Below are 16,960 nucleotides of genomic sequence, written 5' to 3' on the forward strand. Positions count from 1 at the left end.
TATACTTTTTGTTTCAATTTCTTACCGTTCTCAGGTTATGTGTTTGCTGGCGGTGAATAAGAACAATGTTTACATTCAGGGGCTGTAAACCCATACATACCTATCCAGTCTAGGCAATGCTCTGTGAGCTAAACACATCGTCAGTCTGGTGTCCTGGTTGTTGAGCTCACAGAGCATTGCCTAGACTGGATACAGGTAAATCATTAAAGGGGTTGTCCAGTCCCATCCCCAGGGTAGACCATCAATATCTGATCTGACTCTCGGCACCCCCACCAATCACCTGTGTTGAAGGGGCCGCGGCACTCGTACGGGCACTGCTTGGCCTTTATTTCCTTTTGCTGCTCACACTGTGAATCGCCGACACACTTGTAGCGATGGTTCACAGTATCACAGCCTTCTCCCATTGAAGTGAATAGGACAAGGCGGTAATTCTGTGAGCCGTCGCTACAAGTGTGTCGGCGATTTATAGTACGAGCAGGTAAGGAATGAAGGGGAAGCCGTGCTCGTACGCAGCCCCTTCGAATTAGCTGATTGGCGGGAGTCCTGGGAGTTGGACTCCGACCGATCAGATATTGATGGTCTATCCTGAAGATAATCCATCAACTTCCTAGGACTGGAAAACCCCTTTTAAGTACTGCTGATCAAGATAAGGAAGCATGGGTCAGTCATTGACAGATATCGCCATATTTATTGCATGGTTTTGCCCGATAAGTTTACTTGTGGCCCATTTTCTCAGACATTTGTAAACTTCCTCCACTTTTAAGCATCATCCACATCTGAAGTGTTAGGTTAGAGAAAACTGTTTGGTAGTCGCCTACAGCAGCAACGTAACAACGAAAATGATCCACCTTGTCAAAGCTCTCGATTCTCGCTGTGTTGAATGGTGCCATTGCCTATACTGGTTCCAGTACCTGCATGACTGACTTCTAATCTTTCTATTATAAAACATTTTCAATGTTGAGTCTCCTTAGTTCCAAACATATCAGAAATTCTGGTATATCCCGGGGATGTGCTATGAATGTTCAATGAAAGTCTCCGATGAGAATATCCATTTTAAAGGGGTTGTGTTACGTCTAGTGTGGGGCGATGGTAGCGATGCACAATTTAGGGTTTCAAAATGCACCAAAGAGAATACCAGTCAGGGTCTGCACTAGACATAACACAGTAACGGTTTTACCTGGTTTGTTCCTGGCTTAAAATGTAACTCCCCACTGTCCCCTCCCCCCATAAGTGTTTGCCATGCAATGCTAACTACACCCGCGTCAAAGAAGTGCCTGTCACTTCTTGAGACGTAATTGGAGCCGTTTTCCATTGACTCCATGGAAAAACAGCTCCAATTACGTCCATAATGGACGCAGCGAAAAGCGCCCGCACTTGCCATTATGTCTGAAATTGCGGAGCTGTTTTCTCCTGAAAACAGCTCCGTGATTTCAGCCATTACGGACGTGCACGTGAACATACCCTTAGTGTGTACCGGTCCCTGCTCTGTTGCTCCTTGCACTTTTTTCCTTCCCCTCTCTGAAATGAGAGCTACGTGTGAGCAGCTACCAGTAGACCCTCACATGTATCTGCCAAGGCCGGCGCGGATCTCTATGATCAGTGCAGGGAATGGAGGATGGAACTGCCCCCTAATAACTATAGATTTTTTTTCATCATAAGGATGGGACTGTCTTTTGTACTAACTAAACCATGAGGATGCAGACAAATGGGGACTGCACAGAACTACATTCCAGGCCATATGTGGCCACCACTGGTGTGGACTAATGTGAATATCCTACTTGCACAAACTCAAAAACGTAAGGAAAATACGGAGCGGTTTTCAGAGGAAACAGCCTCTGAGTTTCAGGCGTTTTTTAAGCTGAAAATGAAGCTTCTTTTAATTTGGAGCTTCTTTTGTGGCGTTTTTCATAGTGTTCAGTGGAAAATCAGCTCCAAAAAACGCCTCAAGAAGTGACATGCTACTTCTTTTTACGGAGCGTCTTTTTACGCTCCGTTTTTTTAAAAGAGCAGTGTAAAAAGACGCCCCGTATGAACTAAATGCTGTTTTTCCCTGATTTCAATGGGCAGATGTTTGTAGGCGTTCAGCTTCCGTTTATTCAGGCGTTTTTCGAGGTGTAAACGCACCGAAATACGCCTGAAAACACTGCGTGTGAACATACCCTTACAATCTAAAACTGTTTTCAGGATCAAGCAAGAAAAAGACCACGCTGGGTGAAGACTTCTAGCAAACATTTGTCCTTAGCTGCCTCGTGTTGATTGCACAATCAAGGGAGTCACCACAAGGCTTCGTAGCTCAGGGGTTAGAGCACTGGTCTTGTAAACCAGGGGTCGTGAGTTCAAATCTCACTGGGGCCTTACTTGTTATTTAGTTTCCACATAACGTTCTCTTTATTGATATTTAATATAGGTCCTGGGCACCTGAAGTCGAAGGTAGTGGTGCCAGAAGTAGGACCCCAAGCCACAATTACAAGAAAACAATATGATGATGAGATAATTTAGGAAATTCTAAAAAATGTAAATTGTTTTGTTCCTCCTTTCACAAGGTTCAATGATCGGTTATGTATGGGGATGAGCGCTCGTCCCCGCACATTTCTATTATTTCGGCAGCACATCACGGAGTTGTGCTGCCGACTAGCGACCAGCTTACTGGCCGCGCAAACAAACAGATCAGCCGATGAACGAGCGTTTGCTGGTTCATCGGCTGATTGTTGCCGTGTTTGCACAGGACAATTATCGGGAACGAGCGTTCTATGGCCTTTAGTCCCTTTTAACCCATGGAGGAAGTTTGGTTTAGTTACCTTTCATTTAAGACCTTATTCCTGATGGCAATCACCTCAGCAAAGAGTTTCGGAGCTGCAAGCCCTTTCCAATGCTGATTAATAAATGAGAATACTACCAGATTGTCTTATTCTAAGTACTGACCTTTCTTTTTTGCCTAAAAGGGGCTTCAGAGAGTAGCATTAATCAGGACATTTTTATCCCTTCTTTTTTTTCACTTCCTGAGAGTGAGGAAAACAGGTGTCTGTATTTGCTGGATGTGCGTAGAGCGGTGTTGATATACCTGAACAGGACTAAATCCTTCAGAAAGTGTTGCTCTTTTTTTTTGTTCAATATTAAGGAGAGAGGAAGAGTTTGAAAGCCTCCGAAGCTTTTCTGTCACAGTGGATCAAGAGTGCTAATCATCTCGCATAAACACAGACAGCCTTCTTCATCTACATCTTAAACTGAATATGCTAGGTTCCCATCGATCATATCTGTTGACCACCAACTGGGGCGTCTTCAGATACATTTTCCAACACTGATTCTTTGCAGTTCACCTTTCACCTAGGCTTCATAGCTCAGGGGTTAGAGCATTGGTCTTGTAAACCAGGGGTTGTGAGTTCAAATCTCATTGGGGTCTTACTTGTTGTTTAATTTCCACATAACAATCCCTTTATTGAAAATTAATGTAGGCCCTGCTGTAGAAGGTAATCCACAAAGACTAGAAAACTATATAAAGATCCAATAATAATAGAGTTAATTTAGGAGATTCCGCCAGACCCAGAAGAGTTCTGTTGTGTACTCCCTGGAACTTCTTCAGAAACAATAGTCTGGTATCTTGTGATAAGCAGGACAGGAATGTGAATTTGAGGTCAATCTCCTCTGGAGGATGAGGTTTGAAGTTAACCCATCATTTATCATTTAAAAAAAAACAGCAATTGTGATGCAAAGCTGATATAATATATCCTGAGTGGGGTTTTAAGCTTTTTTTTTATTTTTTTTTTTTAAATTCTGATTTTAATTTTAATTTAACAAAATACAAAAACACAATACACAAAGAACTGGGCCAAGGCCGACCCAACACTGGTCAGAATCATATTAAACAGACGAAAAATACAAAATAATGAAAGGAACAGACAAATAGCCACATCTGTTGAGAAGTAAGTACGCCATCATAGAGAGTCATAGCATGGCACATATATGTAGTGAAGACCGAGACCATTGTTCTGATCCGGGCTAAGACAAACAAGACATACGAAAGGTTAAGGGGGAAGGAAAAACTAATCGGGGGAACTGAAAACTAAAGAATTCTACCTACATCTATGCCAAAGGCACTGGGTCACTAGTGTTTATTGATGATGTGTCTGAAGACAGAAGTAGCCGGATGAATTCTGAAGTGTTCAGGGATTTACTTTCTGCTCAGATTCAACCAAATGCAGCAGGTTGACTGGACGTCACTTCACAGAACAGATGGACAATGACCCAAAATATACTGCGAAAGCAACCCAGGAGATTATAAGGCAAAGAAGTGGAATATTCTGCAATGGCCGAGTCACCAGATCTCAGCCCGATCGAGCAATTCACTTGCTTAACTGGTTGCCGACACAGGACGAGTATGCTCGTCCTGAGCGGCGAGCAATTCGCGCATTAGGACGAGCATACTCGTCCTGTGTGTCAGCCGTCTGTGCGCGTCTGTGTGCGCGATCGAGAGCGGGGCAACGGCTGTAATACACAGCCACGGCCCCGCTCTGACAGCGGAGAGAAGAGAAACCTCTCCGCCGTTAACCCTTTGAACGCCGCGATGAAAGCTGATCGCGGCGTTCAAAGAGGGGGGACTGCACATTGATCGCGTCACAGAAAATAACTGTGACGCGATCAAAGCCCACAACTCGTATGGGCAGACAACCCAGGGTCCATTGAAGGACCCCAGGGCTGTCTGAACATATTTCCTGTTGTTAGGGCATACTGAGGTATGCCCTAACAACTGCCTGTGTACAATCAGTAGCAGGCTAATGTACTGGCGTATAGATCTATGCCAGTACATTACAGTTACAAAATAAAAATGATAAATCCTTTTATGGGATTAAAAAAAAAAGTTAAATGAATGTAAACATTTTTTAATGATAAATAAATAATTAAAAAGTAAAAAAAATACACAGAAACACACATTTTTTTATAATAAATAAACTTTTTAAAATATAAGTCCCAAAACATGAAATAATATAGACATATTTGGTATCGCCACGACCGTAACAACCTGTACAACAAATGTATAACATTATTTATGATGATCGGTGTATTGTGTAAAAAAAAAAAAATTAAAACTGCTGCGCAACTGCTTTTTTTTCTGCATTTTCGCCAAAATAAAAATTTATAGAAATTAAACGATAGTGTATTTGTACCAAAAAATGGTACCTACATAAAGTACAACTCGTCCCGCAAAAAACAAAGTCTCATACAACTACGTTGTACAAAAAAGAAAAGAGTTATGAGCGTCGGGATGCAAAGAGGGAAATGTAAAAAAAATTGCTCTGTCCTCAAGGCCAAAATTGGCCGTGTCCTTAAGGGGTTAAGACAAAACTGTAATGTAGATTACAGCAGTGTTGTTTATTTAGAAAAACGATCATTTTTGACGGAGTTATGAAATATTTTAGCTTTATGCTAATGACTTTCTTAATAGACAACTGGGCGTGTTTTACTTTTTGACCAAGTTGGTGTTGTGGAGAGAAGTGTATGACGCTGACCAATCAGTGTCATACACTTCTCTCCATTCATGTACTCAACACATAGTGATCTTACTAGATCACTATGTGCAGCCACATACACACACATTAACGTTACTGAAGTGTCCTCAGAGTTAATAGACATCACCTCCAGCCAGGACGCGATGTCTATTCACAGTCCCGACACTTCGGTAACTTTTGTGTGTGACTTACAGCACAGCACATCGAGATCACGCTGGGCTGTCATTTACAGTGTGATCTCGCAAGATTACGCTTGCTGTGCTGTAAATCCCACACAAACCTTACCGAAGTGTCTGGATTGTGAATAGACATCACATCCTGGCTGGAGGTGACGTCTATTAACTCTCAGGACACTTCAGTAACGTTAATATGTGAGTAAGTGGCTGTACATAATGATCTAGTAAGATCACTATCTGCAGAGTAAATGAATGGAGAGAAGTGTATGACGCTGATTGGTCAGCGTCATACACTTCTTTCCACAACGCCCATTTGGTCAATAAGTAAAACACGACTAGTTCTCTATTAAGAAAGTCATTAGCATAAAGCTAATATAGGTCATAACTCCGTCAAAAATTATCGTTTTTCTAAATAAAAAACACTGCTGTATTCTACATTACAGCGCCGATCACATTATATAAGTGGCCTATCTTCTACAATGTTGTGACAGAGCCTCTTAAAGGCAGAAAGACCCACAAACAAGCAACAACTGAAGGCAGCTGCAGTAAAGGCTGGGCAAAGCATCACAAAGGAGGAAACCCAGCGTTTGGTGATGTCCGTGGGTTCCAGACTTCAGGCCGTCATTACCTGCAAAGGTTTCTCTAAAAAGTACTAAAACAAAAACATTTTATTTCTGGTAATGTTAATCTGTCCAATGACTTTTGAGCCCATGAAATGAGGAGTGTCTGGAATTAAGACAAACAAGACATACGAAAGGATAAGGGGGAAGGAGAAAAAAAATGGGGGGACTGAAAACTAAAGAAAAAGAATTCCTCAAAATTTGTTAAAATTACAAAGCGCTATCAGATACCTGGATCCAAGAAGAGCAAACTGTGAAGAAGTTCTCAGTATTCCTCAGTGATGCAGTGAGCTCCTTCATCCTCATAACGTTATCCAATCTTTGTAACCACTGCGCAATGGTCGGAGCAGCAATTTTCTTCCAAAGAACAGGGACACAGGCTTGGCTAGCATTGACCAGATGGCGGAGGACATAGCGGGTGTAGTAACGCTGTGGGAGGTCATTGATATGTAAGAGGAAAAGGGACAGGGACCTGTCTAAGGATATACCGGTAACTTGGCAAGAGTCTATGGACCCCTGACCAGAATTGCTGGAGGGTTGCGCAAGACCAAAATATATGCAAGAGAGTTCCAACTGGAGAACCACAGCGCCAGCATATAGGGGAAGACACAGGGTAAATCGAGTGGAGCCTCTCTGGCACATAATACCAATGGGACAGAAGCTTGTACCCGGCCTCCTGGTAAATCTACTAGCGATGCAGGACTTGTGAGTGTAGAGAAGTGTGCGTAGTTTCTGCTCTGGGGAAAAGGAGGTCTGTAAGTTAGCTTCCCATTTAGCCAGAAACGGGGATTCATAATCTTCCAGAGGTGAGGTAAGAAGGGAATAGCATGATGATAGAGAGTTTCTACATGGACCCAAAGAGAATCTCTAACTGAGTTTTGGTTCGGGAAAAATCTCCAGGAGAAAGGGAGGCAAGAAAGTAAGATAGTTGCATGCTACGCCAAGAGTCTATAGTGGGGAGATCTGGGATGGCAGCAAAGTCCGAAGTAGTCAACCAGCGGCCACCAGCGAGGACTGACATGCCCGGGAAGATCCTCTAAAATGCCAGGAAAAGAAAAGGGTGTCTGAATATCCCGGAGGAAAGGCTGGCTTCCCTAAAATGGGGAATAGCGGTGATGGGAAGGGGGAAATGAAAGTATGGAAAAATATAGTGACAGACCCGGAGGGTTGCCCCTATTGTGGGGTGTGACAAGAGGTGGTGGGATGAGGGTAGAGTCAGTCATGGTAGGGAATCTAATAGAGTTGAGGAAAGGGCCTTTTAACGGCCAACACAACTTTTATAGGAACTATGTCTATACCAGTCTATTACCCTCTGATGGTGTGAAGCCTCATTAGTATTTTCAGATGTCCGGCAGACCGAACCCACCACTGAGCTTAGGATGGGAGAGTGTACGATGAGCAATGCAGACAGGTTTGCCAGTCCAAATAAATTTAGTGAGATCTTTGAAAACCAGGTTAAAATAAGAGACTGGAACATGTATCAGGAGGGCCTGCAGGACATATAGAAACCTGGGAAGGAGATTCATCCTATAGATAGCACACCTACGTAACCATGTGTAAAGGCCCTTAGACCACCTACGCAATTCTTCTCTGATGTGGGATAAGAGGGTCACATGGTTATGTTTGAATGTAGAGGACATGTCTCGTGGGATCCAAAACACCTAAATATATTAAAGCTGCATCAGCCGAACGAAATGGGAAGGTGGAGGCCAAAGCAGCTTGGCGGTCTGCGGAAAGGGAGATATTAAGGGCCTCAGATTTTAGGGAACGCAGGTAAGAGGTTGATTCACCATAACCAAAAGGTCATCTGCATATGCTGCCACCTTGAGCTCAGTCCTACCTATTCTAAGGCCACGGACATCTGTGTTTGCACAACAAGGGCTTTAGGGTGAGAACAAAAATCAAGGGTGAGAGGGGACAGCCCTGTCTTGTTCCATTCAAAATATTGAAAATGGGGGAGAGGGTGCAATTGACCCAGACCACTTCCGACAGGAGCGAATAGAGGGAGGAAATCCAGGATGTCATGTTGGAGCCAAGGTCCAGGTCCTGGAAGACCGCTGTGATGAGAGGCCGGGGCAAGCCTTTTTCCTCATCAGTAGATAAAAGGCAAACCTGAACACAGGAGGACTGAGCTCTGTGTGGGGCAAGACATAGGGCCAAATAATTTTAAATTAACATTACGAAGAGATATGGGCCTATAACTAGAGCATTGGGATGGGTCTTTGCCTTCCTTATGAATCCATGAGATGCGGGCATGCAGCATATCAGGGGGAAGCTCAGCACCGGATGAAATGAGATTAAGCATCTGGGTCAAGAGACCAGAGTTGAGGAAAATACGTCTTGTAATAAGAGAATGTAAAACCATCCGGACCAGGGGCCCTGCTATGCTGCATGTCCTTAAACCCTTCAGGACACAGCCTGTTTTAGCCTTCAGGACACAGCTGATTTTTTTCAAATCTGACATGTGTCACTTTATGTGGTAATAACTTTGGAATGTTTTTACCTATCCAAGCGATTCTGAGACTGTTTTCTCGTGAGATATTGTACTTTGTGTTAGTGAAAAAATGTGGTCAATAAATTTAGTATTTATTTGTGAAAAACACCAAAATTTAGAGAAAATTTGCATTTTTTTAAATTTATATGTATCTGCTTGTAAAACAGATAGTTATACCACACAAAATAGTGACTAGTTAACATTTCCCATATGTCTACTTTTATGTTTGCATCATTTTTTGAACATCCTTTTATTTTTCTAGGACGTTACAAGGCTTAGATATTTAGAAGCAATTTCTCACATTTTCAAGAAAATTTCAAAAGGCAATTTTTTCAGGGACCAGTTCAGTTCTGAAGTGTCTTTAAGGGCCTTATATATTATAAAGTCCCCATAAATCACCCTATTTTAAAAACTGCACCCCCCAAAGTATTCAAAACAGCATTCAGAAAGTGTTTTAACCCTTTAGGCGTTTCATAGAAATTAAAGCAAAGTAGAGTGGAAATTTACAAATTTAATTTTTTGGGACAAAAATTCATTTATAATGAATTTTATTTGTAACACAGAAGGTTTTACCCAAGAAATTCAGCTCAATATTTATTGCCCAGATTCTGCAGTTCTTAGAAATATCCCACATGTGGCCCTAGTGTGCTAATGGACTGAAACACAGGCCTCAGAAGCAAAGGAGCACCTAAGGGATTTTGGGGCCTTCTTTTTTTTTTTTTAGAACATATTTTAGGCACGTCAGGTTTTTTTTTTTTTCTTTAGCAAAGTTTATTAAATTTTCAATACAAACAAATAACAACTTCAATGCATTTGAACGAGTGGCAGTTCAACTGAACCACTTTACATGAAATTTTTGCATATAAGGCAAATGTTATACATGAAGAGCATATACATTGTCGGCATGAAGAAGTGTACATTAGCGTAAGAACCATTCAATGAGGAACAAATAAGCACAGAAGAATTTGTACAATATAATCAATCTGATGTATTATATAATATAGTGCAAAAAAATAAAAGACGGGGGGGAGAAAAGAAAAACAAAGAAAACGGAAGAAGAAGGAAGGACCGCGGGACAGGTAAGGTGTATAGTGGAGAGGGGTGGCCTCTAATCAAGACGTACGGACGCCAAAGAAGATTTAGGTGTGTTCTTCCAGCCAACGTGGAAGGGCTTCGCTTTCTGCAAACAGAATCCAGCTCCTCCATGTAGCCATGAATCTGTCTCGTTTGCCATTGTCCCCTGCCAGGAGGCCTTCCATTCTCATGATATGAGTTAATTCGGTAACCCATTCACGAAGAGAGGGGCATCCCGTGGATTTCCAATGTCTAGGAATCACACACCTAGCTGCAGTGAGAAAGTGTCTGAAAATACCTTTTTTCAAGGCTGTGACGTTGCCTGGCAAAAGGGACAATAGTCCAATGGCAGGTTCAATAGGAGTCTGGGAATCAAACAGCACATTATATAGTTCGAATATGTTAGTCCAAAATGGAGATAATATGGGACATTCCCACCATATGTGCAACATGGTTCCCAAAGCGGAAAGGCAGCGCCAACATTGGTCAGACACGGAGGGAAAAGCTTTATGTAACAAGACCGGGTATCGATACCAACGGGTGAGAATTGTAAAAAAAAATTCCTGTGCGTAACAGGCTGATGGCAGTTTATGGGTAAGCAAAAATTTTTTTTGCCAATCCTCCTCCTGTATGTGATACCCCAGTTTGCGCTCCCACGCCTGTACATATCTAAGTTGAGACAGCTCAGAGCAGTCACGTAGAAAGACGTGCATTGTTGATAACAGTTTGGTCGGCATGGAGGGTATCAGTAGGAAGACTTCCAGTGCTGTTTTATCTAAGGTGATAGCCTCATTGTCTGGGAAAGAGGAAATGTATGCCCTAAGCTGTAGGTACTCCATCCAAGATAGTCTTTTGTGAGGACAAGATTCCCTCAAGGACAGTAAAGTGGGGAGCTCATGAGTGTCAGTGAGTGTGGAAGCGAGTCTGACATTGTCCTGCTTCTTCCAAGAAAGAAATTCCTCGACTCCCACTGCCGGTGTGAAGTCTGGATTGTCAAATAAAGGAGCGAAAGGACCAGGACAATGGGTTAGGTTAAAGGGAATGTGTTGCCAGCAAAACATGTTTTTTTTTTTTTTTAGTTAAACAATTAGTGTGTAGGTGATTAAACATTGTTCTAATTTTTTTTATTTTTTTCACGAGTCAGGAAATATTATAAATTGGATTCAATTTATAATATTTCCCAGCACTGGTCACTAGATGGAGCTATTCCCAAAATTGCAGCATTGCATGTGGTAAAGCAACCACATTGCTTTATGCTGCAAAATTGGGAAAAAATCCCTCGCTCTAGTGAGCTCTCAGAATCCCCCCTCCTTTATCCTGGCTAGTGCCGGGAGAAACGAGGGGATTGAACGGTCTAACCTCCTACACTGTGTGTCGCCATTTTTTGAGCTAACACACAGTGTAGAAGGTTTACATACAGTAGTAAACACACACAAACACGAACATACATAGAAATCACTTACCTGCTCCAGTCGCCGCCGCTCCCTCCGGTCCATCCGCTCCGTCTGCTGCCGCTGCTCCATGTGCATAAGTCCGGAAGCCGCGACCGGAAGTAGTAATCTTACTGTCCGGCCGCGACTTCCGGCCCACAGGAAAATGGCGCCGGACGGCGCGCATTTCAAATTGGACTGTGTGGGAGCGGCGCATGCGCCGTTCCCACACACACGGCGTACACCATAGTGGATGGAACGGGCCCCGTTCGCAGTCCCTATGGGACTGGAGCTGCCGTATTCCATGTCTGTATGTGTCGTTAATCGACACATACAGAAATGGAAAAAAAACTGGCAGCCCCCATAGGGAAGAAAAAGTGTAAAAATAGAAAAAAGTAACACACAAACACAAAAATAAACGTTTTTAATAAAACACTAACATAAAACTGATATAAAAAAAATTTTTTTGGTGACACTGTTCCTTTAAGAGCTGCTGCATCCCTGTCCCAAGCCACTAAAAAATTTTGAGTTAACGATGGTAGCATAGAGGTATTTCTGAGCTGTTTGGCCGTCCATGGGAGAGATGTTAGTCGTAAAGGGGAAATTTCAAATTCCAAACGAACCCATTGTTTGTGAGCATATGATCTAAACCAGTCAGCGATTCTCATCATCAATGCTGCAGAGTGGTATTTTTTAAAATCTGGTAGCCCCGCCCCTCCCTCCGATTTTGGTTTGCAGAGCACTTTCATGCTTATTCGGGGTTTTTTAGGTCCCCAAATAAATTTATTTATGCTTCTATGTAATTGACGGAAGTAGGGTTGAGTTGCCAGAATCGGGACCGTCTGAAATAGATATAAAAATCTAGGCAAAATGTCCATTTTTACCGCATTGATTCGGCCAAACCAAGAAAGGCGAGCCGAAGAGTACTGCTCCACATCTTTCATTGTGCGATGTAATAAAGAGGTGTAGTTCAGACGGAACAACTCTGTCAAATCCGTTGGAATATTGATTCCCAGATACTTTAGAGATTTTTGCTGCCATTTGAATGGGAAATTTTGTTTTAAGTGTTCAACCAACTCACTGCTGAGGGAGACATTTAAAGCTTCAGTTTTAGAGTAGTTGACTTTGAAATTGCTGAGCTGACCAAAAAGTTCGAATTCCTTAAGGATGGATGGCAAAGTCACAATAGGTTCAGTTACATACAAGAGGAGGTCATCTGCATATAAGGCAAGTTTGGTATGCATTGATGTCACGTTTATTCCTTTTATGGAAGAGTTTTTCCGCAATGCACTAGCCAAATGTTCCATGGTGAGCACGTATAAGATAGGGGATAACGGGCATCCCTGTCTGGTACCATTTGAAATGTGCAGTGGATCTGATAATAGCCCATTCACGCAAACCCTGGCTGTAGGTATTGTATATAAAGACATTATTTTTCCAAGCATATTGTTACCCAAACCGATTTGTGACAATGCCCTCCCAAGGAATTGCCAGCTTACCCTGTCAAACGCCTTTTCGGCGTCCACAGAGAGCAGGCATGTAGGGATCCGTTGTCGTTGTGCATAAGACATGAGAAGGATGGTCTTGTTTGTATTGTCTCTTGCCTCTCGTCCCTTAACGAATCCCACCTGATCATCATGGATGAGAGACGGTAAGATAGGAGACATGCGTGATGCAATGATCTTCGCAAATAATTTGACATCTACGATGATCAGTGAAATCGGGCGGAAGTTAGAGCAAGACGTAGGGTCTTTCCCCGGTTTTGGTAGCAATGTGATGTGTGCCTCAAGCGACTGTTGGGCGAAGCCGCATGTTGGAGTGATGGAGTTGAAAACCCTTGTTAAAAAAGGAATTCGAAACTCCTGGAATGTTTTGTAAAATTTGTTATTGAAACCATCAGGTCCCGGACTCTTTCCCAATGGAGAGTCCTTAAAAGCTTGCAGCACTTAGTCCTCCGTGAAATCGGACTCTAACATGTCAGAGTCTGCATGGGAAAGAGAAGGGACTGGAGTCTCGTTCAAGTACTCGTCTATTTTGGACTGTAGTGTTTCCACCGGGATGTCATGTAAGCTACCTTTAATGTTGTATAGGGAGGAATAGTATTGTTGAAAACCCATAGTGATGTCCTTGGGATCAGAAACCACCTGCCCTGATGCTGTTTGTAATTTAGGGATATATGCAGCCTGTGATCTGGGATGCAGCGCCATTGCGAGAGGTCGTCCACATTTGTCAGCGAGTTCATAAAAGTACTTCCGGTTCCTGTCTCTATACCTCGTGTAGGTTTGGTCGAGCAGTTCCCTGAGTTGGTTCCTGGCGAGGCCGAGTTCTGATAGTGTAGTGAGGAGTTGCGTGCGTTTATGTTGGGTCTCAAGGACGTTAATCTTATCTAATAATTTGGTCATTTGGGCTCCTTTCTCCCTTTTCAGGTGTGACCCATGTTGAATGAGAACTCCTCTTAACACACATTTCAGCGCCTCCCATTGCAGTGGTAAGGCTGTTGTGTCAGCTGTATGATTAAGAATGAAGGACTGAATGGAGTTCTTCATTGCGGTCATACAGACTGTGTCGTTTAGGAGGTTGTCATTCAGCTTCCAATTCTTAAAATGTTTAGGCTTATCCGGGATATCTAAAATCAGATACACCGGAGCATGATCTGACCAGAGTACATTCGCAATCATTGTGGTGGGTTTCCATGTGAGGAGATGGTGGCTGAGAAGGAACATGTCAATTCTACTGTATGAATTATGTAACGCAGAAAAGTAGGTGTAATCTTTGGTTTGTGGGTGGAGCGTGCGCCAAACATCAACCAACTGCATTGTATGTAATGTGGATGATAAGGCTGACAAATGTGACCTAGGTACCAAGCTTTTACCAGACGATGAGTCAAGATTTCTGTCAAACACTAGGTTAACCATGTCAGGTTTGAAGAGGTCTTGTGGGGCCAAAACAGTGGAAACCCCCCAAAAGTTACCCAATTTTGGAAACAACACCCCTCAAGGAATTTTTCTAGGGGTATAGTTAGCATTTTGACCCCCACCCATTTAATGCTGAATTTATTGGAATTAGTCTGTGAAGATGAAAATCTACTTTTTTTTCTGAAAAAATGTAGAATTTTTTAAATTTTTACAAGGAATAAAGGAGAAAAGCACCCCAAGATTTTCTCCCGATTATAGAAATACCCCATATGTGGTAATAAGCTGCTGTTTGGACCCACAGCAGGGCTCAGAAGGGATTTTGTAGCGCAGATTTTGCTGGAATGGTTTTTGGTGCCAAGTCGCGTTTGCAACGCCCTGAAATAACCGAAACAGTGGAAAAACCCCAAAAGTGACCCCATTTTGGAAACTACACCTCTCAGGGAATATTTCTAGTGGTATAATTAGCATTTTGACCCCACAGGTTTTATGCTGAATTTATTGGAATTAGTCTGTGAAGATGAAAATCTATGTTTTTTTCTAAAAATAAAAAGTAGAAATTTTTACAAGGAATAAAGGAGAAAAGCACCCCAACATTTGTAAAGCAATTCCTCACAATTATGGCAATACCCTATATGTGCTAATTAACTGCTGTTTGGACCCACGGCAGGGCTCAGAAGAGAAGGAATGGCATTTGGAGCACTGATTTTGCTGGATTGGTTTTCGGGTGCCATGTTGCGTTTGCAGAGCTCCTGAGGTACCAGTACAGTGGAAACCCCCAAGAAGTGACCACATTTTGGAAACTAAACCCCTTAAGGAATTTATTTAGGGGTGTAGTGAGCATTTGGACTCCAAAGGTGTTTTATAGAAGTTAAAAACACTGGGCCGTTAAAATGCAAAATGGCATTTTCTCCAATAAAACGTTGAATTATCCATATATTCATTTATGCAAGGGGTAACAAAAGAAAAAGCACTCCACAAGTTGTTATACAATTTCTAATGATAAGGGCAATACCCCATATGTGGCCATTATCTGCTGTCTGGGCACACGGTAGGGCTCAGAAGGGAAGGCCCACCGTTTTGTTTTTGGAGCATGGATTTTGCGCAAATGGTTTTTGAGCACCATGTCTCATTTGCAGTACCCCTGAAGTGCCAATACAGTTGGACCCTATTTTGGAAACTACACCCTTCAAGGAATTCTTGCAGGTGTTTAGTGTGCATTTTAAACCAACTGGTCTTTTCCAGAATTTAATGTGCAGTGGATGGTGCAAAGTGAAAATTGCACATTTCCCACCATTATGTCATTTCAGGGTCCAATATGCTATGCCCAGCTTGTGCCACTGAAGATATACATCTTGTGCTGAATAATACTCCATATATGATTTTTACTCTGTTCCGGGAGGTTTTTAGGACCTACTTTTTACTTGGATCCAGAGGTTCCAGAACCTAAAGGAAGTTCAAGAAATGCCTCATTTAATAAAATTACACCCTTCAAAGCACTGTATTAATCTAGGTGTATAATGGGAATTTTTAGTTTTTTTTCTTTGGGGACAGGGGTGGTTTTACTGGAATATCAAATTAATTTGGAAAATAAATGCCCAAGGGGTATTTAAGAAATGGATGTGATGCCAACGAAGAAGTAAAAATTAGATTTAATGAATATCAACAGAGGTGTGATAAAAACGGAGGCATTCTCCGATGTAGAGGCCTGGTCATACAGTAGTGAGTGGTGTATTTCCTAATCTCTCTGCTTGAGCGAACTCGACACCTTTTCTGGGGTTTTTGCGTTTTTTTCTGTGGGGGGGGGGGAGTACTCCAGGGAAATTTTGGCCATGTATTATTTTGGAGATCCCAGAAGTGCTGCTACCTTCACTGCTGCCCTCTTCTTCTTGGTCTCCAAAAATCAGTTTTTTTTATAATTTTTCCCTGAAATCCCAGAAAAGCCTCCGTATTGCTGGCTGTTCTGTAGAGAACAAAGGCGTTGTAGGGTGCCACTTGGGTGAGGTATGCAGCCAATTTTTTATACCACACTTTTGATTTTCTTAGGGCACTGTATGGCTGCAGTACCTGGTCCGAAAGAGCCACCCCTCCAATGAATTGGTTATAGTCTCTGTGGCTCCTCTGACTGGAACTGGGGTGGATCGATCAGCATGGAGTGTGGTCAAAACAATGACATCACGCTTGTCTTTATATTTCACAAGCAGTACATTTTCTGAGGAAACAGCCCTGCTTTCCCCACGGCACAGTGTCTGTTCTAAAAAGGACTTGGGGAAACCCTTTTGATTTCGCCGAATTGTGCCACATGCTAGTGTGCCCCTGGCAGGAAGGCACTTCAGAAGGGGGAGGCTGTTGTAATAATTGTCCAAATACAAGTGGTATCCGTGGTCCAGTATGGGGGGAAGCAAATCCCATACTATCATCCCACTTATTCCCAGGACAGGGGGACAGTCTGGTGGCTCGATCTTCGAATCCTTCCCTTCATATACATAAAAGCGCAGTGTATACCCGGACACACGTTCGCAGGCCTTATGCAGCATCACACCATACCTAGCCCTTTTGTTGGACAGGTACTGGCAGAAGTGTAATCTGCCTTTAAAGTGGACTAGGGATTCGCCCACTGCTAGGCATTTTTTGGGGGTATAGAACTGACTAAATTTTGAGTTGTAGTGGTCAACTACTGGCCTAACTTTATAGAGTCTATCATAATTGGGGTCGTTTGGGGGTAGGCACTCACCATTATTGTTATAGTG

At 42.6% G+C, this 16,960-nt stretch overlaps 2 non-coding genes across 2 annotated transcripts; both read left to right on the top strand.

Annotated features, from left to right (window-relative positions):
* Positions 1-2,282: 2,282 nt before the first annotated feature.
* TRNAT-UGU (transfer RNA threonine (anticodon UGU)) lies at positions 2,283-2,355 on the top strand. Its single transcript has one exon. It is a non-coding gene; the product is annotated as a tRNA-Thr (tRNA).
* Positions 2,356-3,327: 972 nt separating this feature from the next.
* On the top strand, positions 3,328-3,400 carry TRNAT-UGU (transfer RNA threonine (anticodon UGU)). Its single transcript has one exon. It is a non-coding gene; the product is annotated as a tRNA-Thr (tRNA).
* Positions 3,401-16,960: the final 13,560 nt, after the last annotated feature.

Source organism: Rhinoderma darwinii, chromosome 1 (genome assembly GCF_050947455.1).
Source record: "Rhinoderma darwinii isolate aRhiDar2 chromosome 1, aRhiDar2.hap1, whole genome shotgun sequence".
NCBI classification, from domain to species: domain Eukaryota; kingdom Metazoa; phylum Chordata; class Amphibia; order Anura; family Rhinodermatidae; genus Rhinoderma; species Rhinoderma darwinii.